The following is a 20518-nucleotide window of genomic DNA, read 5'->3' as shown; positions in this document are numbered from 1 at the left end:
AGATTGATTATCACACGAACACATTTAGTCTTTTGAAAGAGTCAGCCAGATTAGTCAGGTTATTTTTTTATATTTCCTTGGATCTTTTGATCGCCACAAGCCTTGATTTCCGTAATGAAAGCTAACAAGCTTAGGCATGATAGTCGGCTACAATAGATGGGTTGTCGTCGTGCAATTTGTATCAAGAAGTATACGTGAGGGGCAAGCATCGATGGTTCAGTGGTAGAATGCTCGCCTGCCACGCGGGCGGCCCGGGTTCGATTCCCGGTCGATGCATTTTAATCACCATTGCCCAAGACAGATTGGTAGAATCTACTCTATTGAGTTTAGTTTGCTGATATTCTTGCGCAGTACGTATAAGGACGGTACTTAGTGGTTAGTGGTGGTTGAAGCAATCTCTTTAAGCGGACTCTTTTTTGTTTGCCAGATTGGTTTAGATTACTTAATCTTCCTTTGATCATACCAATTGGCGAATAAACCATTTGTAGGACAGAGAGGTACAAGTTATATCCATCGCCAGACTCTGTGTTTGTATCGTGGAAACCCAAGATAGTTATCGGTTCAAACTCGTCGTGTTCCAACTGCTGTGGTAATCGACATTCAGACGCAAATGTTCCGCCTTTTGTAAACTCACTTGGTTCTATGCTCTCCCATTCCAAAAACTGTAGTCCCGTGTAGATCTAAAGTCACATTTTGATAAAAAGAAAAAAAACAGCTGACTAAGATTCAAATTGAATTAGGATACATGTGTGTTGAGATAACAAGATATAGAAACAATGGTGATTAATGTTATTTGAACATTGTATCCGTTTTAAAAGCCTAAACATACCTTCAGAAGAAATATTTTTGCTTGATCTCGACGTGATTTGAACACGCAACCTCCTGATCTGGAGTCAGGCGCGCTACCCTTGCGCCATGATGTAATTACTATCGTTATATTTTGGGAACTACGGTGTCTTTTATAAAGGAATAGATTCTGATGGTAAGATTGATTATCACACGAACACATTTAGTCTTTTGAAAGAGTCAGCCAGATTAGTCAGGTTATTTTTTTATATTTCCTTGGATCTTTTGATCGCCACAAGCCTTGATTTCCGTAATGAAAGCTAACAAGCTTAGGCATGATAGTCGGCTACAATAGATGGGTTGTCGTCGTGCAATTTGTATCAAGAAGTATACGTGAGGGGCAAGCATCGATGGTTCAGTGGTAGAATGCTCGCCTGCCACGCGGGCGGCCCGGGTTCGATTCCCGGTCGATGCATTTTAATCACCATTGCCCAAGACAGATTGGTAGAATCTACTCTATTGAGTTTAGTTTGCTGATATTCTTGCGCAGTACGTATAAGGACGGTACTTAGTGGTTAGTGGTGGTTGAAGCAATCTCTTTAAGCGGACTCTTTTTTGTTTGCCAGATTGGTTTAGATTACTTAATCTTCCTTTGATCATACCAATTGGCGAATAAACCATTTGTAGGACAGAGAGGTACAAGTTATATCCATCGCCAGACTCTGTGTTTGTATCGTGGAAACCCAAGATAGTTATCGGTTCAAACTCGTCGTGTTCCAACTGCTGTGGTAATCGACATTCAGACGCAAATGTTCCGCCTTTTGTAAACTCACTTGGTTCTATGCTCTCCCATTCCAAAAACTGTAGTCCCGTGTAGATCTAAAGTCACATTTTGATAAAAAGAAAAAAAACAGCTGACTAAGATTCAAATTGAATTAGGATACATGTGTGTTGAGATAACAAGATATAGAAACAATGGTGATTAATGTTATTTGAACATTGTATCCGTTTTAAAAGCCTAAACATACCTTCAGAAGAAATATTTTTGCTTGATCTCGACGTGATTTGAACACGCAACCTCCTGATCTGGAGTCAGGCGCGCTACCCTTGCGCCACGATGTAATTACTATCGTTATATTTTGGGAACTACGGTGTCTTTTATAAAGGAATAGATTCTGATGGTAAGATTGATTATCACACGAACACATTTAGTCTTTTGAAAGAGTCAGTCAGATTAGTCAGGTTATTTTTTTATATTTCCTTGGATCTTTTGATCGCCACAAGCCTTGATTTCCGTAATGAAAGCTAACAAGCTTAGGCATGATAGTCGGCTACAATAGATGGGTTGTCGTCGTGCAATTTGTATCAAGAAGTATACGTGAGGGGCAAGCATCGATGGTTCAGTGGTAGAATGCTCGCCTGCCACGCGGGCGGCCCGGGTTCGATTCCCGGTCGATGCATTTTAATCACCATTGCCCAAGACAGATTGGTAGAATCTACTCTATTGAGTTTAGTTTGCTGATATTCTTGCGCAGTACGTATAAGGACGGTACTTAGTGGTTAGTGGTGGTTGAAGCAATCTCTTTAAGCGGACTCTTTTTTGTTTGCCAGATTGGTTTAGATTACTTAATCTTCCTTTGATCATACCAATTGGCGAATAAACCATTTGTAGGACAGAGAGGTACAAGTTATATCCATCGCCAGACTCTGTGTTTGTATCGTGGAAACCCAAGATAGTTATCGGTTCAAACTCGTCGTGTTCCAACTGCTGTGGTAATCGACATTCAGACGCAAATGTTCCCCCTTTTGTAAACTCACTTGGTTCTATGCTCTCCCATTCCAAAAACTGTAGTCCCGTGTAGATCTAAAGTCACATTTTGATAAAAAGAAAAAAAAACAGCTGACTAAGATTCAAATTGAATTAGGATACATGTGTGTTGAGATAACAAGATATAGAAACAATGGTGATTAATGTTATTTGAACATTGTATCCGTTTTAAAAGCCTAAACATACCTTCAGAAGAAATATTTTTGCTTGATCTCGACGTGATTTGAACACGCAACCTCCTGATCTGGAGTCAGGCGCGCTACCGTTGCGCCACGAAATCTTGATTTTCGATGTAATTACTATTATATCGATTTATATTTTGGGAACTACGGTGTCTTTTATAAAGGAATAGATTCTGATGGTAAGATTGATTATCACACGAACACATTTAGTCTTTTGAAAGAGTCAGTCAGATTAGTCAGGTTATTTTTTTATATTTCCTTGGATCTTTTGATCGCCACAAGCCTTGATTTCCGTAATGAAAGCTAACAAGCTTAGGCATGATAGTCGGCTACAATAGATGGGTTGTCGTCGTGCAATTTGTATCAAGAAGTATACGTGAGGGGCAAGCATCGATGGTTCAGTGGTAGAATGCTCGCCTGCCACGCGGGCGGCCCGGGTTCGATTCCCGGTCGATGCATTTTAATCACCATTGCCCAAGACAGATTGGTAGAATCTACTCTATTGAGTTTAGTTTGCTGATATTCTTGCGCAGTACGTATAAGGACGGTACTTAGTGGTTAGTGGTGGTTGAAGCAATCTCTTTAAGTGGACTCTTTTTTGTTTGCCAGATTGGTTTAGATTACTTAATCTTCCTTTGATCATACCAATTGGCGAATAAACCATTTGTAGGACAGAGAGGTACAAGTTATATCCATCGCCAGACTCTGTGTTTGTATCGTGGAAACCCAAGATAGTTATCGGTTCAAACTCGTCGTGTTCCAACTGCTGTGGTAATCGACATTCAGACGCAAATGTTCCCCCTTTTGTAAACTCACTTGGTTCTATGCTCTCCCATTCCAAAAACTGTAGTCCCGTGTAGATCTAAAGTCACATTTTGATAAAAAGAAAAAAAAACAGCTGACTAAGATTCAAATTGAATTAGGATACATGTGTGTTGAGATAACAAGATATAGAAACAATGGTGATTAATGTTATTTGAACATTGTATCCGTTTTAAAAGCCTAAACATACCTTCAGAAGAAATATTTTTGCTTGATCTCGACGTGATTTGAACACGCAACCTCCTGATCTGGAGTCAGGCGCGCTACCGTTGCGCCACGAAATCTTGATTTTCGATGTAATTACTATCGTTATATTTTGGGAACTACGGTGTCTTTTATAAAGGAATAGATTCTGATGGTAAGATTGATTATCACACGAACACATTTAGTCTTTTGAAAGAGTCAGTCAGATTAGTCAGGTTATTTTTTTATATTTCCTTGGATCTTTTGATCGCCACAAGCCTTGATTTCCGTAATGAAAGCTAACAAGCTTAGGCATGATAGTCGGCTACAATAGATGGGTTGTCGTCGTGCAATTTGTATCAAGAAGTATACGTGAGGGGCAAGCATCGATGGTTCAGTGGTAGAATGCTCGCCTGCAACGCGGGCGGCCCGGGTTCGATTCCCGGTCGATGCATTTTAATCACCATTGCCCAAGACAGATTGGTAGAATCTACTCTATTGAGTTTAGTTTGCTGATATTCTTGCGCAGTACGTATAAGGACGGTACTTAGTGGTTAGTGGTGGTTGAAGCAATCTCTTTAAGCGGACTCTTTTTTGTTTGCCAGATTGGTTTAGATTACTTAATCTTCCTTTGATCATACCAATTGGCGAATAAACCATTTGTAGGACAGAGAGGTACAAGTTATATCCATCGCCAGACTCTGTGTTTGTATCGTGGAAACCCAAGATAGTTATCGGTTCAAACTCGTCGTGTTCCAACTGCTGTGGTAATCGACATTCAGACGCAAATGTTCCGCCTTTTGTAAACTCACTTGGTTCTATGCTCTCCCATTCCAAAAACTGTAGTCCCGTGTAGATCTAAAGTCACATTTTGATAAAAAGAAAAAAAACAGCTGACTAAGATTCAAATTGAATTAGGATACATGTGTGTTGAGATAACAAGATATAGAAACAATGGTGATTAATGTTATTTGAACATTGTATCCGTTTTAAAAGCCTAAACATACCTTCAGAAGAAATATTTTTGCTTGATCTCGACGTGATTTGAACACGCAACCTCCTGATCTGGAGTCAGGCGCGCTACCCTTGCGCCACGATGTAATTACTATCGTTATATTTTGGGAACTACGGTGTCTTTTATAAAGGAATAGATTCTGATGGTAAGATTGATTATCACACGAACACATTTAGTCTTTTGAAAGAGTCAGTCAGATTAGTCAGGTTATTTTTTTATATTTCCTTGGATCTTTTGATCGCCACAAGCCTTGATTTCCGTAATGAAAGCTAACAAGCTTAGGCATGATAGTCAGCTACAATAGATGGGTTGTCGTCGTGCAATTTGTATCAAGAAGTATACGTGAGGGGCAAGCATCGATGGTTCAGTGGTAGAATGCTCGCCTGCCACGCGGGCGGCCCGGGTTCGATTCCCGGTCGATGCATTTTAATCACCATTGCCCAAGACAGATTGGTAGAATCTACTCTATTGAGTTTAGTTTGCTGATATTCTTGCGCAGTACGTATAAGGACGGTACTTAGTGGTTAGTGGTGGTTGAAGCAATCTCTTTAAGCGGACTCTTTTTTGTTTGCCAGATTGGTTTAGATTACTTAATCTTCCTTTGATCATACCAATTGGCGAATAAACCATTTGTAGGACAGAGAGGTACAAGTTATATCCATCGCCAGACTCTGTGTTTGTATCGTGGAAACCCAAGATAGTTATCGGTTCAAACTCGTCGTGTTCCAACTGCTGTGGTAATCGACATTCAGACGCAAATGTTCCCCCTTTTGTAAACTCACTTGGTTCTGTGCTCTCCCATTCCAAAAACTGTAGTCCCGTGTAGATCTAAAGTCACATTTTGATAAAAAGAAAAAAAAAAACAGCTGACTAAGATTCAAATTGAATTAGGATACATGTGTGTTGAGATAACAAGATATAGAAACAATGGTGATTAATGTTATTTGAACATTGTATCCGTTTTAAAAGCCTAAACATACCTTCAGAAGAAATATTTTTGCTTGATCTCGACGTGATTTGAACACGCAACCTCCTGATCTGGAGTCAGGCGCGCTACCGTTGCGCCACGAAATCTTGATTTTCGATGTAATTACTATCGTTATATTTTGGGAACTACGGTGTCTTTTATAAAGGAATAGATTCTGATGGTAAGATTGATTATCACACGAACACATTTAGTCTTTTGAAAGAGTCAGTCAGATTAGTCAGGTTATTTTTTTATATTTCCTTGGATCTTTTGATCGCCACAAGCCTTGATTTCCGTAATGAAAGCTAACAAGCTTAGGCATGATAGTCGGCTACAATAGATGGGTTGTCGTCGTGCAATTTGTATCAAGAAGTATACGTGAGGGGCAAGCATCGATGGTTCAGTGGTAGAATGCTCGCCTGCCACGCGGGCGGCCCGGGTTCGATTCCCGGTCGATGCATTTTAATCACCATTGCCCAAGACAGATTGGTAGAATCTACTCTATTGAGTTTAGTTTGCTGATATTCTTGCGCAGTACGTATAAGGACGGTACTTAGTGGTTAGTGGTGGTTGAAGCAATCTCTTTAAGCGGACTCTTTTTTGTTTGCCAGATTGGTTTAGATTACTTAATCTTCCTTTGATCATACCAATTGGCGAATAAACCATTTGTAGGACAGAGAGGTACAAGTTATATCCATCGCCAGACTCTGTGTTTGTATCGTGGAAACCCAAGATAGTTATCGGTTCAAACTCGTCGTGTTCCAACTGCTGTGGTAATCGACATTCAGACGCAAATGTTCCCCCTTTTGTAAACTCACTTGGTTCTGTGCTCTCCCATTCCAAAAACTGTAGTCCCGTGTAGATCTAAAGTCACATTTTGATAAAAAGAAAAAAAAACAGCTGACTAAGATTCAAATTGAATTAGGATACATGTGTGTTGAGATAACAAGATATAGAAACAATGGTGATTAATGTTATTTGAACATTGTATCCGTTTTAAAAGCCTAAACATACCTTCAGAAGAAATATTTTTGCTTGATCTCGACGTGATTTGAACACGCAACCTCCTGATCTGGAGTCAGGCGCGCTACCGTTGCGCCACGAAATCTTGATTTTCGATGTAATTACTATCGTTATATTTTGGGAACTACGGTGTCTTTTATAAAGGAATAGATTCTGATGGTAAGATTGATTATCACACGAACACATTTAGTCTTTTGAAAGAGTCAGTCAGATTAGTCAGGTTATTTTTTTATATTTCCTTGGATCTTTTGATCGCCACAAGCCTTGATTTCCGTAATGAAAGCTAACAAGCTTAGGCATGATAGTCGGCTACAATAGATGGGTTGTCGTCGTGCAATTTGTATCAAGAAGTATACGTGAGGGGCAAGCATCGATGGTTCAGTGGTAGAATGCTCGCCTGCCACGCGGGCGGCCCGGGTTCGATTCCCGGTCGATGCATTTTAATCACCATTGCCCAAGACAGATTGGTAGAATCTACTCTATTGAGTTTAGTTTGCTGATATTCTTGCGCAGTACGTATAAGGACGGTACTTAGTGGTTAGTGGTGGTTGAAGCAATCTCTTTAAGCGGACTCTTTTTTGTTTGCCAGATTGGTTTAGATTACTTAATCTTCCTTTGATCATACCAATTGGCGAATAAACCATTTGTAGGACAGAGAGGTACAAGTTATATCCATCGCCAGACTCTGTGTTTGTATCGTGGAAACCCAAGATAGTTATCGGTTCAAACTCGTCGTGTTCCAACTGCTGTGGTAATCGACATTCAGACGCAAATGTTCCCCCTTTTGTAAACTCACTTGGTTCTATGCTCTCCCATTCCAAAAACTGTAGTCCCGTGTAGATCTAAAGTCACATTTTGATAAAAAGAAAAAAAAAACTGCTGACTAAGATTCAAATTGAATTAGGATACATGTGTGTTGAGATAACAAGATATAGAAACAATGGTGATTAATGTTATTTGAACATTGTATCCGTTTTAAAAGCCTAAACATACCTTCAGAAGAAATATTTTTGCTTGATCTCGACGTGATTTGAACACGCAACCTCCTGATCTGGAGTCAGGCGCGCTACCGTTGCGCCACGAAATCTTGATTTTCGATGTAATTACTATCGTTATATTTTGGGAACTACGGTGTCTTTTATAAAGGAATAGATTCTGATGGTAAGATTGATTATCCCTGAGGTATATTTATATACGAAGGTCCTTAACAATATAGGGTGTGGGGTATAGGGGGTAGGGTAGTAGTAGCTAGTAGTGAAATTCAGAGGGTTTAATGTCCATTTAGTGTTCCTTTATACGTTTCTTCCCTGAATGACCAATCGTCACCAAATTTTGTACATAATTCTGTCAAAATTTGATACATGGCGTAACGGGGTTTTCATTTGTTTTCATTGCTGTTTTAAAAATTTAATTTGCGTACTTGTTACCTAGCTGGTTGCCGAATCCTAGGCAGTGAATTCGCTTTTTTTGCGTAACCTTCCAACTGTCAGTGCATGCTCAGCAGTGTAAACAAAAACAAAAAAAAAGTTTGGATCTTCCCTAGCAAGACAAGTTTTCTGCTACGGGAGTGGAGAGTATTTATTATTTGATTTTGTTTTTATGTTCGATTTCGATTTCGTCTTTATTCTTCTTTTTACTTTGTATTTTCCCATTATTACTTTTTTAAATCTTTTGTTTTATTATCACCTCTTTTTGTTTACTGTTTTTTGTCTTGATTTTAATAAATTTTTTGATCAAGTAAAATTTCTATTCCTCCTTTTTTTAACAGTTAGTCATCAACCAAGAAGTTGAGGAACATTTAAAAATGTTTGATTATACTCATTTTGAAGCTCTGGGTCATCTCTCTCTTCTTCCCTTGTCCTCTTCACAGTCATCAAGATCTTCTGGTGGTCGTGAAGAGTTACCACCGATCTTCCACTTCCATTTACCTCCGAAAGCTTTTTAAGTGTAATTTTTCAAAAATTACAAATTTAATTTTCGAGATCGAGATTCGAACCCTAAACAATACGAGTGGCAGCCCGAGTTGCTAACCATTAGACCAACATCGACATTTTTATATAAGGGAATGCGTGGCCCGGTTTGTGAGTACACCAAATAATGTAACAAAAGTCGAAGTAAAGCAATGGTAATATCGCTAGCGACGCTACCATCGGTATCGATTTCGGAACCGGTCGTAAAACACTTAGGTTATATGCCTTAATTATAAAGATTTTTTCAGCGGTGGTTTAATCTAACTGCTATAAGAGCACATCCATTTCTTTGTAGTTAATATGTAACTAATAATTTTTCTAATTCCATGTTACTATAGTAATAAATATTGCTATAACTTAATCTAAACATGAAGTGCGACGTGGGGTGGCGGGGCGAATCCTCCGCCATTCATAATTCGCACCACTCATAATATTACAGATTATTTTTCAATTAGTTATAAAGAATCAATTATGGAAGATAATAAAGGGAAACAGAATTTTCCAAACGTTATAGTATGTATTAATCTACTATAACCTTGATTTTCTGTCTCTTTAACGTTTAAAAAAATTACCGAAGGACGTTACCGAAGGAATCTTGTCACACGAACACATTTAGTCTTTTGAAAGAGTCAGTCAGATTAGTCAGGTTATTTTTTTATATTTCCTTGGATCTTTTGATCGCCACAAGCCTTGATTTCCGTAATGAAAGCTAACAAGCTTAGGCATGATAGTCGGCTACAATAGATGGGTTGTCGTCGTGCAATTTGTATCAAGAAGTATACGTGAGGGGCAAGCATCGATGGTTCATTGGTAGAATGCTCGCCTGCCACGCGGGCGGCCCGGGTTCGATTCCCGGTCGATGCATTTTAATCACCATTGCCCAAGACAGATTGGTAGAATCTACTCTATTGAGTTTAGTTTGCTGATATTCTTGCGCAGTACGTATAAGGACGGTACTTAGTGGTTAGTGGTGGTTGAAGCAATCTCTTTAAGCGGACTCTTTTTTGTTTGCCAGATTGGTTTAGATTACTTAATCTTCCTTTGATCATACCAATTGGCGAATAAACCATTTGTAGGACAGAGAGGTACAAGTTATATCCATCGCCAGACTCTGTGTTTGTATCGTGGAAACCCAAGATAGTTATCGGTTCAAACTCGTCGTGTTCCAACTGCTGTGGTAATCGACATTCAGACGCAAATGTTCCCCCTTTTGTAAACTCACTTGGTTCTATGCTCTCCCATTCCAAAAACTGTAGTCCCGTGTAGATCTAAAGTCACATTTTGATAAAAAGAAAAAAAAAACTGCTGACTAAGATTCAAATTGAATTAGGATACATGTGTGTTGAGATAACAAGATATAGAAACAATGGTGATTAATGTTATTTGAACATTGTATCCGTTTTAAAAGCCTAAACATACCTTCAGAAGAAATATTTTTGCTTGATCTCGACGTGATTTGAACACGCAACCTCCTGATCTGGAGTCAGGCGCGCTACCGTTGCGCCACGAAATCTTGATTTTCGATGTAATTACTATCGTTATATTTTGGGAACTACGGTGTCTTTTATAAAGGAATAGATTCTGATGGTAAGATTGATTATCACACGAACACATTTAGTCTTTTGAAAGAGTCAGTCAGATTAGTCAGGTTATTTTTTTATATTTCCTTGGATCTTTTGATCGCCACAAGCCTTGATTTCCGTAATGAAAGCTAACAAGCTTAGGCATGATAGTCGGCTACAATAGATGGGTTGTCGTCGTGCAATTTGTATCAAGAAGTATACGTGAGGGGCAAGCATCGATGGTTCATTGGTAGAATGCTCGCCTGCCACGCGGGCGGCCCGGGTTCGATTCCCGGTCGATGCATTTTAATCACCATTGCCCAAGACAGATTGGTAGAATCTACTCTATTGAGTTTAGTTTGCTGATATTCTTGCGCAGTACGTATAAGGACGGTACTTAGTGGTTAGTGGTGGTTGAAGCAATCTCTTTAAGCGGACTCTTTTTTGTTTGCCAGATTGGTTTAGATTACTTAATCTTCCTTTGATCATACCAATTGGCGAATAAACCATTTGTAGGACAGAGAGGTACAAGTTATATCCATCGCCAGACTCTGTGTTTGTATCGTGGAAACCCAAGATAGTTATCGGTTCAAACTCGTCGTGTTCCAACTGCTGTGGTAATCGACATTCAGACGCAAATGTTCCCCCTTTTGTAAACTCACTTGGTTCTATGCTCTCCCATTCCAAAAACTGTAGTCCCGTGTAGATCTAAAGTCACATTTTGATAAAAAGAAAAAAAAACAGCTGACTAAGATTCAAATTGAATTAGGATACATGTGTGTTGAGATAACAAGATATAGAAACAATGGTGATTAATGTTATTTGAACATTGTATCCGTTTTAAAATGCCTAAACATACCTTCAGAAGAAATATTTTTGCTTGATCTCGACGTGATTTGAACACGCAACCTCCTGATCTGGAGTCAGGCGCGCTACCATTGCGCCACGAAATCTTGATTTTCGATGTAATTACTATCGTTATATTTTGGGAACTACGGTGTCTTTTATAAAGGAATAGATTCTGATGGTAAGATTGATTATCACACGAACACATTTAGTCTTTTGAAAGAGTCAGTCAGATTAGTCAGGTTATTTTTTTATATTTCCTTGGATCTTTTGATCGCCACAAGCCTTGATTTCCGTAATGAAAGCTAACAAGCTTAGGCATGATAGTCGGCTACAATAGATGGGTTGTCGTCGTGCAATTTGTATCAAGAAGTATACGTGAGGGGCAAGCATCGATGGTTCAGTGGTAGAATGCTCGCCTGCCACGCGGGCGGCCCGGGTTCGATTCCCGGTCGATGCATTTTAATCACCATTGCCCAAGACAGATTGGTAGAATCTACTCTATTGAGTTTAGTTTGCTGATATTCTTGCGCAGTACGTATAAGGACGGTACTTAGTGGTTAGTGGTGGTTGAAGCAATCTCTTTAAGCGGACTCTTTTTTGTTTGCCAGATTGGTTTAGATTACTTAATCTTCCTTTGATCATACCAATTGGCGAATAAACCATTTGTAGGACAGAGAGGTACAAGTTATATCCATCGCCAGACTCTGTGTTTGTATCGTGGAAACCCAAGATAGTTATCGGTTCAAACTCGTCGTGTTCCAACTGCTGTGGTAATCGACATTCAGACGCAAATGTTCCCCCTTTTGTAAACTCACTTGGTTCTATGCTCTCCCATTCCAAAAACTGTAGTCCCGTGTAGATCTAAAGTCACATTTTGATAAAAAGAAAAAAAAACAGCTGACTAAGATTCAAATTGAATTAGGATACATGTGTGTTGAGATAACAAGATATAGAAACAATGGTGATTAATGTTATTTGAACATTGTATCCGTTTTAAAATGCCTAAACATACCTTCAGAAGAAATATTTTTGCTTGATCTCGACGTGATTTGAACACGCAACCTCCTGATCTGGAGTCAGGCGCGCTACCGTTGCGCCACGAAATCTTGATTTTCGATGTAATTACTATCGTTATATTTTGGGAACTACGGTGTCTTTTATAAAGGAATAGATTCTGATGGTAAGATTGATTATCACACGAACACATTTAGTCTTTTGAAAGAGTCAGTCAGATTAGTCAGGTTATTTTTTTATATTTCCTTGGATCTTTTGATCGCCACAAGCCTTGATTTCCGTAATGAAAGCTAACAAGCTTAGGCATGATAGTCGGCTACAATAGATGGGTTGTCGTCGTGCAATTTGTATCAAGAAGTATACGTGAGGGCCAAGCATCGATGTTTCAGTGGTAGAATGCTCGCCTGCCACGCGGGCGGCCCGGGTTCGATTCCCGGTAGATGCATTTTAATCACCATTGCCCAAGACAGATTGGTAGAATCTACTCTATTGAGTTTAGTTTGCTGATATTCTTGCGCAGTACGTATAAGGACGGTACTTAGTGGTTAGTGGTGGTTGAAGCAATCTCTTTAAGCGGACTCTTTTTTGTTTGCCAGATTGGTTTAGATTACTTAATCTTCCTTTGATCATACCAATTGGCGAATAAACCATTTGTAGGACAGAGAGGTACAAGTTATATCCATCGCCAGACTCTGTGTTTGTATCGTGGAAACCCAAGATAGTTATCGGTTCAAACTCGTCGTGTTCCAACTGCTGTGGTAATCGACATTCAGACGCAAATGTTCCCCCTTTTGTAAACTCACTTGGTTCTATGCTCTCCCATTCCAAAAACTGTAGTCCCGTGTAGATCTAAAGTCACATTTTGATAAAAAGAAAAAAAACAGCTGACTAAGATTCAAATTGAATTAGGATACATGTGTGTTGAGATAACAAGATATAGAAACAATGGTGATTAATGTTATTTGAACATTGTATCCGTTTTAAAATGCCTAAACATACCTTCAGAAGAAATATTTTTGCTTGATCTCGACGTGATTTGAACACGCAACCTCCTGATCTGGAGTCAGGCGCGCTACCATTGCGCCACGAAATCTTGATTTTCGATGTAATTACTATCGTTATATTTTGGGAACTACGGTGTCTTTTATAAAGGAATAGATTCTGATGGTAAGATTGATTATCACACGAACACATTTAGTCTTTTGAAAGAGTCAGTCAGATTAGTCAGGTTATTTTTTTATATTTCCTTGGATCTTTTGATCGCCACAAGCCTTGATTTCCGTAATGAAAGCTAACAAGCTTAGGCATGATAGTCGGCTACAATAGATGGGTTGTCGTCGTGCAATTTGTATCAAGAAGTATACGTGAGGGGCAAGCATCGATGGTTCAGTGGTAGAATGCTCGCCTGCCACGCGGGCGGCCCGGGTTCGATTCCCGGTCGATGCATTTTAATCACCATTGCCCAAGACAGATTGGTAGAATCTACTCTATTGAGTTTAGTTTGCTGATATTCTTGCGCAGTACGTATAAGGACGGTACTTAGTGGTTAGTGGTGGTTGAAGCAATCTCTTTAAGCGGACTCTTTTTTGTTTGCCAGATTGGTTTAGATTACTTAATCTTCCTTTGATCATACCAATTGGCGAATAAACCATTTGTAGGACAGAGAGGTACAAGTTATATCCATCGCCAGACTCTGTGTTTGTATCGTGGAAACCCAAGATAGTTATCGGTTCAAACTCGTCGTGTTCCAACTGCTGTGGTAATCGACATTCAGACGCAAATGTTCCCCCTTTTGTAAACTCACTTGGTTCTATGCTCTCCCATTCCAAAAACTGTAGTCCCGTGTAGATCTAAAGTCACATTTTGATAAAAAGAAAAAAAAAACAGCTGACTAAGATTCAAATTGAATTAGGATACATGTGTGTTGAGATAACAAGATATAGAAACAATGGTGATTAATGTTATTTGAACATTGTATCCGTTTTAAAAGCCTAAACATACCTTCAGAAGAAATATTTTTGCTTGATCTCGACGTGATTTGAACACGCAACCTCCTGATCTGGAGTCAGGCGCGCTACCGTTGCGCCACGAAATCTTGATTTTCGATGTAATTACTATCGTTATATTTTGGGAACTACGGTGTCTTTTATAAAGGAATAGATTCTGATGGTAAGATTGATTATCACACGAACACATTTAGTCTTTTGAAAGAGTCAGTCAGATTAGTCAGGTTATTTTTTTATATTTCCTTGGATCTTTTGATCGCCACAAGCCTTGATTTCCGTAATGAAAGCTAACAAGCTTAGGCATGATAGTCGGCTACAATAGATGGGTTGTCGTCGTGCAATTTGTATCAAGAAGTATACGTGAGGGGCAAGCATCGATGGTTCAGTGGTAGAATGCTCGCCTGCCACGCGGGCGGCCCGGGTTCGATTCCCGGTCGATGCATTTTAATCACCATTGCCCAAGACAGATTGGTAGAATCTACTCTATTGAGTTTAGTTTGCTGATATTCTTGCGCAGTACGTATAAGGACGGTACTTAGTGGTTAGTGGTGGTTGAAGCAATCTCTTTAAGCGGACTCTTTTTTGTTTGCCAGATTGGTTTAGATTACTTAATCTTCCTTTGATCATACCAATTGGCGAATAAACCATTTGTAGGACAGAGAGGTACAAGTTATATCCATCGCCAGACTCTGTGTTTGTATCGTGGAAACCCAAGATAGTTATCGGTTCAAACTCGTCGTGTTCCAACTGCTGTGGTAATCGACATTCAGACGCAAATGTTCCCCCTTTTGTAAACTCACTTGGTTCTATGCTCTCCCATTCCAAAAACTGTAGTCCCGTGTAGATCTAAAGTCACATTTTGATAAAAAGAAAAAAAAACAGCTGACTAAGATTCAAATTGAATTAGGATACATGTGTGTTGAGATAACAAGATATAGAAACAATGGTGATTAATGTTATTTGAACATTGTATCCGTTTTAAAAGCCTAAACATACCTTCAGAAGAAATATTTTTGCTTGATCTCGACGTGATTTGAACACGCAACCTCCTGATCTGGAGTCAGGCGCGCTACCATTGCGCCACGAAATCTTGATTTTCGATGTAATTACTATCGTTATATTTTGGGAACTACGGTGTCTTTTATAAAGGAATAGATTCTGATGGTAAGATTGATTATCACACGAACACATTTAGTCTTTTGAAAGAGTCAGTCAGATTAGTCAGGTTATTTTTTTATATTTCCTTGGATCTTTTGATCGCCACAAGCCTTGATTTCCGTAATGAAAGCTAACAAGCTTAGGCATGATAGTCGGCTACAATAGATGGGTTGTCGTCGTGCAATTTGTATCAAGAAGTATACGTGAGGGCCAAGCATCGATGGTTCAGTGGTAGAATGCTCGCCTGCCACGCGGGCGGCCCGGGTTCGATTCCCGGTAGATGCATTTTAATCACCATTGCCCAAGACAGATTGGTAGAATCTACTCTATTGAGTTTAGTTTGCTGATATTCTTGCGCAGTACGTATAAGGACGGTACTTAGTGGTTAGTGGTGGTTGAAGCAATCTCTTTAAGCGGACTCTTTTTTGTTTGCCAGATTGGTTTAGATTACTTAATCTTCCTTTGATCATACCAATTGGCGAATAAACCATTTGTAGGACAGAGAGGTACAAGTTATATCCATCGCCAGACTCTGTGTTTGTATCGTGGAAACCCAAGATAGTTATCGGTTCAAACTCGTCGTGTTCCAACTGCTGTGGTAATCGACATTCAGACGCAAATGTTCCCCCTTTTGTAAACTCACTTGGTTCTATGCTCTCCCATTCCAAAAACTGTAGTCCCGTGTAGATCTAAAGTCACATTTTGATAAAAAGAAAAAAAAACAGCTGACTAAGATTCAAATTGAATTAGGATACATGTGTGTTGAGATAACAAGATATAGAAACAATGGTGATTAATGTTATTTGAACATTGTATCCGTTTTAAAAGCCTAAACATACCTTCATAAGAAATATTTTTGCTTGATCTCGACGTGATTTGAACACGCAACCTCCTGATCTGGAGTCAGGCGCGCTACCGTTGCGCCACGAAAACTTGATTTTCGATGTAATTACTATCGTTATATTTTGGAAAAACTACGGTGTCTTTTATAAAGGAATAGATTCTGATGGTAAGATTGATTATCACACGAACACATTTAGTCTTTTGAAAGAGTCAGTCAGATTAGTCAGGTAATTTTTTTATATTTCCTTGGATCTTTTGATCGCCACAAGCCTTGATTTCCGTAATGAAAGCTAACAAGCTTAGGCATGATAGTCGGCTACAATAGATGGGTTGTCGTCGTGCAATTTGTATCAAGAAGTATACGTGATGGGCAAGCATCGATGGTTCAGTGGTAGAATGCTCGCCTGCCACGCGGGCGGCCCGGGTTCGATTCCCGGTCGATGCATTTTAATCACCATTGCCCAAGACAGATTGGTAGAATCTACTCTATTGAGTTTAGTTTGCTGATATTCTTGCGCAGTACGTATAAGGACGGTACTTAGTGGTTAGTGGTGGTTGAAGCAATCTCTTTAAGCGGACTCTTTTTTGTTTGCCAGATTGGTTTAGATTACTTAATCTTCCTTTGATCATACCAATTGGCGAATAAACCATTTGTAGGACAGAGAGGTACAAGTTATATCCATCGCCAGACTCTGTGTTTGTATCGTGGAAACCCAAGATAGTTATCGGTTCAAACTCGTCGTGTTCCAACTGCTGTGGTAATCGACATTCAGACGCAAATGTTCCCCCTTTTGTAAACTCACTTGGTTCTATGCTCTCCCATTCCAAAAACTGTAGTCCCGTGTAGATCTAAAGTCACATTTTGATAAAAAGAAAAAAAAACAGCTGACTAAGATTCAAATTGAATTAGGATACATGTGTGTTGAGATAACAAGATATAGAAACAATGGTGATTAATGTTATTTGAACATTGTATCCGTTTTAAAAGCCTAAACATATCTTCAGAAGAAATATTTTTGCTTGATCTCGACGTGATTTGAACACGCAACCTCCTGATCTGGAGTCAAGCGCGCTACCGTTGCGCCACGAAATCTTGATTTTCGATGTAATTACTATCGTTATATTTTGGGAACTACGGTGTCTTTTATAAAGGAATAGATTCTGATGGTAAGATTGATTATCACACGAACACATTTAGTCTTTTGAAAGAGTCAGTCAGATTAGTCAGGTTATTTTTTTATATTTCCTTGGATCTTTTGATCGCCACAAGCCTTGATTTCCGTAATGAAAGCTAACAAGCTTAAGCATGATAGTCGGCTACAATAGATGGGTTGTCGTCGTGCAATTTGTATCAAGAAGTATACGTGAGGGGCAAGCATCGATGGTTCAGTGGTAGAATGCTCGCCTGCCACGCGGGCGGCCCGGGTTCGATTCCCGGTCGATGCATTTTAATCACCATTGCCCAAGACAGATTGGTAGAATCTACTCTATTGAGTTTAGTTTGCTGATATTCTTGCGCAGTACGTATAAGGACGGTACTTAGTGGTTAGTGGTGGTTGAAGCAATCTCTTTAAGCGGACTCTTTTTTGTTTGCCAGATTGGTTTAGATTACTTAATCTTCCTTTGATCATACCAATTGGCGAATAAACCATTTGTAGGACAGAGAGGTACAAGTTATATCCATCGCCAGACTCTGTGTTTGTATCGTGGAAACCCAAGATAGTTATCGGTTCAAACTCGTCGTGTTCCAACTGCTGTGGTAATCGACATTCAGACGCAAATGTTCCCCCTTTTGTAAACTCACTTGGTTCTATGCTCTCCCATTCCAAAAACTGTAGTCCCGTGTAGATCTAAAGTCACATTTTGATAAAAAGAAAAAAAAACAGCTGACTAAGATTCAAATTGAATTAGGATACATGTGTGTTGAGATAACAAGATATAGAAACAATGGTGATTAATGTTATTTGAACATTGTATCCGTTTTAAAAGCCTAAACATACCTTCAGAAGAAATATTTTTGCTTGATCTCGACGTGATTTGAACACGCAACCTCCTGATCTGGAGTCAGGCGCGCTACCGTTGCGCCACGAAATCTTGATTTTCGATGTAATTACTATCGTTATATTTTGGGAACTACGGTGTCTTTTATAAAGGAATAGATTCTGATGGTAAGATTGATTATCACACGAACACATTTAGTCTTTTGAAAGAGTCAGTCAGATTAGTCAGGTTATTTTTTTATATTTCCTTGGATCTTTTGATCGCCACAAGCCTTGATTTCCGTAATGAAAGCTAACAAGCTTAGGCATGATAGTCGGCTACAATAGATGGGTTGTCGTCGTGCAATTTGTATCAAGAAGTATACGTGAGGGGCAAGCATCGATGGTTCAGTGGTAGAATGCTCGCCTGCCACGCGGGCGGCCCGGGTTCGATTCCCGGTCGATGCATTTTAATCACCATTGCCCAAGACAGATTGGTAGAATCTACTCTGTTGAGTTTAGTTTGCTGATATTCTTGCGCAGTACGTATAAGGACGGTACTTAGTGGTTAGTGGTGGTTGAAGCAATCTCTTTAAGCGGACTCTTTTTTGTTTGCCAGATTGGTTTAGATTACTTAATCTTCCTTTGATCATACCAATTGGCGAATAAACCATTTGTAGGACAGAGAGGTACAAGTTATATCCATCGCCAGACTCTGTGTTTGTATCGTGGAAACCCAAGATAGTTATCGGTTCAAACTCGTCGTGTTCCAACTGCTGTGGTAATCGACATTCAGACGCAAATGTTCCCCCTTTTGTAAACTCACTTGGTTCTATGCTCTCCCATTCCAAAAACTGTAGTCCCGTGTAGATCTAAAGTCACATTTTGATAAAAAGAAAAAAAAACAGCTGACTAAGATTCAAATTGAATTAGGATACATGTGTGTTGAGATAACAAGATATAGAAACAATGGTGATTAATGTTATTTGAACATTGTATCCGTTTTAGAAGCCTAAACATACCTTCAGAAGAAATAATTTTGCTTGATCTCGACGTGATTTGAACACGCAACCTCCTGATCTGGAGTCAGGCGCGCTACCATTGCGCCACGAAATCTTGATTTTCGATGTAATTACTATCGTTATATTTTGGGAACTACGGTGTCTTTTATAAAGGAATAGATTCTGATGGTAAGATTGATTATCACACGAACACATTTAGTCTTTTGAAAGAGTCAGTCAGATTAGTCAGGTTATTTTTTTATATTTCCTTGGATCTTTTGATCGCCACAAGCCTTGATTTCCGTAATGAAAGCTAACAAGCTTAGGCATGATAGTCGGCTACAATAGATGGGTTGTCGTCGTGCAATTTGTTTCAAGAAGTATACGTGAGGGGCAAGCATCGATGGTTCAGTGGTAGAATGCTCGCCTGCCACGCGGGCGGCCCGGGTTCGATTCCCGGTCGATGCATTTTAATCACCATTGCCCAAGACAGATTGGTAGAATCTACTCTATTGAGTTTAGTTTGCTGATATTCTTGCGCAGTACGTATAAGGACGGTACTTAGTGGTTAGTGGTGGTTGAAGCAATCTCTTTAAGCGGACTCTTTTTTGTTTGCCAGATTGGTTTAGATTACTTAATCTTCCTTTGATCATACCAATTGGCGAATAAACCATTTGTAGGACAGAGAGGTACAAGTTATATCCATCGCCAGACTCTGTGTTTGTATCGTGGAAACCCAAGATAGTTATCGGTTCAAACTCGTCGTGTTCCAACTGCTGTGGTAATCGACATTCAGACGCAAATGTTTCCCCTTTTGTAAACTCACTTGGTTCTATGCTCTCCCATTCCAAAAACTGTAGTCCCGTGTAGATCTAAAGTCACATTTTGATAAAAAGAAAAAAAAACAGCTGACTAAGATTCAAATTGAATTAGGATACATGTGTGTTGAGATAACAAGATATAGAAACAATGGTGATTAATGTTATTTGAACATTGTATCCGTTTTAAAAGCCTAAACATACCTTCAGAAGAAATATTTTTGCTTGATCTCGACGTGATTTGAACACGCAACCTCCTGATCTGGAGTCAGGCGCGCTACCATTGCGCCACGAAATCTTGATTTTCGATGTAATTACTATCGTTATATTTTGGGAACTACGGTGTCTTTTATAAAGGAATAGATTCTGATGGTAAGATTGATTATCACACGAACACATTTAGTCTTTTGAAAGAGTCAGTCAGATTAGTCAGGTTATTTTTTTATATTTCCTTGGATCTTTTGATCGCCACAAGCCTTGATTTCCGTAATGAAAGCTAACAAGCTTAGGCA

At 39.3% G+C, this 20518-nt stretch overlaps 33 non-coding genes across 33 annotated transcripts; 15 read left to right on the top strand and 18 right to left on the bottom strand.

Annotated features, from left to right (window-relative positions):
* The first annotated feature begins 205 nt into the window (after positions 1-205).
* Trnag-gcc lies at positions 206-276 on the top strand. Its single transcript has one exon. It is a non-coding gene; the product is annotated as a tRNA-Gly (tRNA).
* A 914-nt stretch (positions 277-1190) lies between these two features.
* Positions 1191-1261, top strand: Trnag-gcc. Its single transcript has one exon. It is a non-coding gene; the product is annotated as a tRNA-Gly (tRNA).
* Positions 1262-1836: 575 nt separating this feature from the next.
* Positions 1837-1911, bottom strand: Trnaw-cca. The gene has a single exon. It is a non-coding gene; the product is annotated as a tRNA-Trp (tRNA).
* A 264-nt stretch (positions 1912-2175) lies between these two features.
* Positions 2176-2246, top strand: Trnag-gcc. Its single transcript has one exon. It is a non-coding gene; the product is annotated as a tRNA-Gly (tRNA).
* A 576-nt stretch (positions 2247-2822) lies between these two features.
* Positions 2823-2894, bottom strand: Trnaw-cca. The gene has a single exon. It is a non-coding gene; the product is annotated as a tRNA-Trp (tRNA).
* Positions 2895-3183: 289 nt separating this feature from the next.
* On the top strand, positions 3184-3254 carry Trnag-gcc. The gene has a single exon. It is a non-coding gene; the product is annotated as a tRNA-Gly (tRNA).
* A 576-nt stretch (positions 3255-3830) lies between these two features.
* Trnaw-cca lies at positions 3831-3902 on the bottom strand. Its single transcript has one exon. It is a non-coding gene; the product is annotated as a tRNA-Trp (tRNA).
* A 282-nt stretch (positions 3903-4184) lies between these two features.
* Trnac-gca lies at positions 4185-4255 on the top strand. The gene has a single exon. It is a non-coding gene; the product is annotated as a tRNA-Cys (tRNA).
* Positions 4256-4830: 575 nt separating this feature from the next.
* On the bottom strand, positions 4831-4905 carry Trnaw-cca. The gene has a single exon. It is a non-coding gene; the product is annotated as a tRNA-Trp (tRNA).
* Positions 4906-5169: 264 nt separating this feature from the next.
* Trnag-gcc lies at positions 5170-5240 on the top strand. The gene has a single exon. It is a non-coding gene; the product is annotated as a tRNA-Gly (tRNA).
* Positions 5241-5818: 578 nt separating this feature from the next.
* Trnaw-cca lies at positions 5819-5890 on the bottom strand. The gene has a single exon. It is a non-coding gene; the product is annotated as a tRNA-Trp (tRNA).
* A 282-nt stretch (positions 5891-6172) lies between these two features.
* On the top strand, positions 6173-6243 carry Trnag-gcc. The gene has a single exon. It is a non-coding gene; the product is annotated as a tRNA-Gly (tRNA).
* Positions 6244-6819: 576 nt separating this feature from the next.
* Trnaw-cca lies at positions 6820-6891 on the bottom strand. Its single transcript has one exon. It is a non-coding gene; the product is annotated as a tRNA-Trp (tRNA).
* A 282-nt stretch (positions 6892-7173) lies between these two features.
* Positions 7174-7244, top strand: Trnag-gcc. Its single transcript has one exon. It is a non-coding gene; the product is annotated as a tRNA-Gly (tRNA).
* Positions 7245-7821: 577 nt separating this feature from the next.
* Positions 7822-7893, bottom strand: Trnaw-cca. The gene has a single exon. It is a non-coding gene; the product is annotated as a tRNA-Trp (tRNA).
* A 2324-nt stretch (positions 7894-10217) lies between these two features.
* On the bottom strand, positions 10218-10289 carry Trnaw-cca. Its single transcript has one exon. It is a non-coding gene; the product is annotated as a tRNA-Trp (tRNA).
* Positions 10290-11219: 930 nt separating this feature from the next.
* On the bottom strand, positions 11220-11291 carry Trnaw-cca. The gene has a single exon. It is a non-coding gene; the product is annotated as a tRNA-Trp (tRNA).
* Positions 11292-11573: 282 nt separating this feature from the next.
* On the top strand, positions 11574-11644 carry Trnag-gcc. The gene has a single exon. It is a non-coding gene; the product is annotated as a tRNA-Gly (tRNA).
* A 577-nt stretch (positions 11645-12221) lies between these two features.
* Positions 12222-12293, bottom strand: Trnaw-cca. The gene has a single exon. It is a non-coding gene; the product is annotated as a tRNA-Trp (tRNA).
* Positions 12294-13222: 929 nt separating this feature from the next.
* Trnaw-cca lies at positions 13223-13294 on the bottom strand. The gene has a single exon. It is a non-coding gene; the product is annotated as a tRNA-Trp (tRNA).
* A 282-nt stretch (positions 13295-13576) lies between these two features.
* Trnag-gcc lies at positions 13577-13647 on the top strand. The gene has a single exon. It is a non-coding gene; the product is annotated as a tRNA-Gly (tRNA).
* Positions 13648-14224: 577 nt separating this feature from the next.
* On the bottom strand, positions 14225-14296 carry Trnaw-cca. Its single transcript has one exon. It is a non-coding gene; the product is annotated as a tRNA-Trp (tRNA).
* A 282-nt stretch (positions 14297-14578) lies between these two features.
* Trnag-gcc lies at positions 14579-14649 on the top strand. Its single transcript has one exon. It is a non-coding gene; the product is annotated as a tRNA-Gly (tRNA).
* Positions 14650-15225: 576 nt separating this feature from the next.
* Positions 15226-15297, bottom strand: Trnaw-cca. Its single transcript has one exon. It is a non-coding gene; the product is annotated as a tRNA-Trp (tRNA).
* Positions 15298-16226: 929 nt separating this feature from the next.
* On the bottom strand, positions 16227-16298 carry Trnaw-cca. Its single transcript has one exon. It is a non-coding gene; the product is annotated as a tRNA-Trp (tRNA).
* A 284-nt stretch (positions 16299-16582) lies between these two features.
* On the top strand, positions 16583-16653 carry Trnag-gcc. Its single transcript has one exon. It is a non-coding gene; the product is annotated as a tRNA-Gly (tRNA).
* A 576-nt stretch (positions 16654-17229) lies between these two features.
* On the bottom strand, positions 17230-17301 carry Trnaw-cca. Its single transcript has one exon. It is a non-coding gene; the product is annotated as a tRNA-Trp (tRNA).
* Positions 17302-17583: 282 nt separating this feature from the next.
* On the top strand, positions 17584-17654 carry Trnag-gcc. The gene has a single exon. It is a non-coding gene; the product is annotated as a tRNA-Gly (tRNA).
* Positions 17655-18230: 576 nt separating this feature from the next.
* Trnaw-cca lies at positions 18231-18302 on the bottom strand. Its single transcript has one exon. It is a non-coding gene; the product is annotated as a tRNA-Trp (tRNA).
* A 282-nt stretch (positions 18303-18584) lies between these two features.
* Trnag-gcc lies at positions 18585-18655 on the top strand. Its single transcript has one exon. It is a non-coding gene; the product is annotated as a tRNA-Gly (tRNA).
* Positions 18656-19231: 576 nt separating this feature from the next.
* Positions 19232-19303, bottom strand: Trnaw-cca. The gene has a single exon. It is a non-coding gene; the product is annotated as a tRNA-Trp (tRNA).
* A 282-nt stretch (positions 19304-19585) lies between these two features.
* Trnag-gcc lies at positions 19586-19656 on the top strand. Its single transcript has one exon. It is a non-coding gene; the product is annotated as a tRNA-Gly (tRNA).
* A 576-nt stretch (positions 19657-20232) lies between these two features.
* On the bottom strand, positions 20233-20304 carry Trnaw-cca. The gene has a single exon. It is a non-coding gene; the product is annotated as a tRNA-Trp (tRNA).
* Positions 20305-20518: the final 214 nt, after the last annotated feature.

The sequence above is a fragment of the Daphnia pulicaria genome, chromosome 4 (assembly GCF_021234035.1).
Source record: "Daphnia pulicaria isolate SC F1-1A chromosome 4, SC_F0-13Bv2, whole genome shotgun sequence".
In the NCBI taxonomy this organism is placed as follows: Eukaryota; Metazoa; Arthropoda; class Branchiopoda; order Diplostraca; family Daphniidae; genus Daphnia; species Daphnia pulicaria.
The sequence above is the reverse complement of the archived record's forward strand: the minus strand, read 5'-3'. Positions and strand labels throughout refer to the sequence as shown.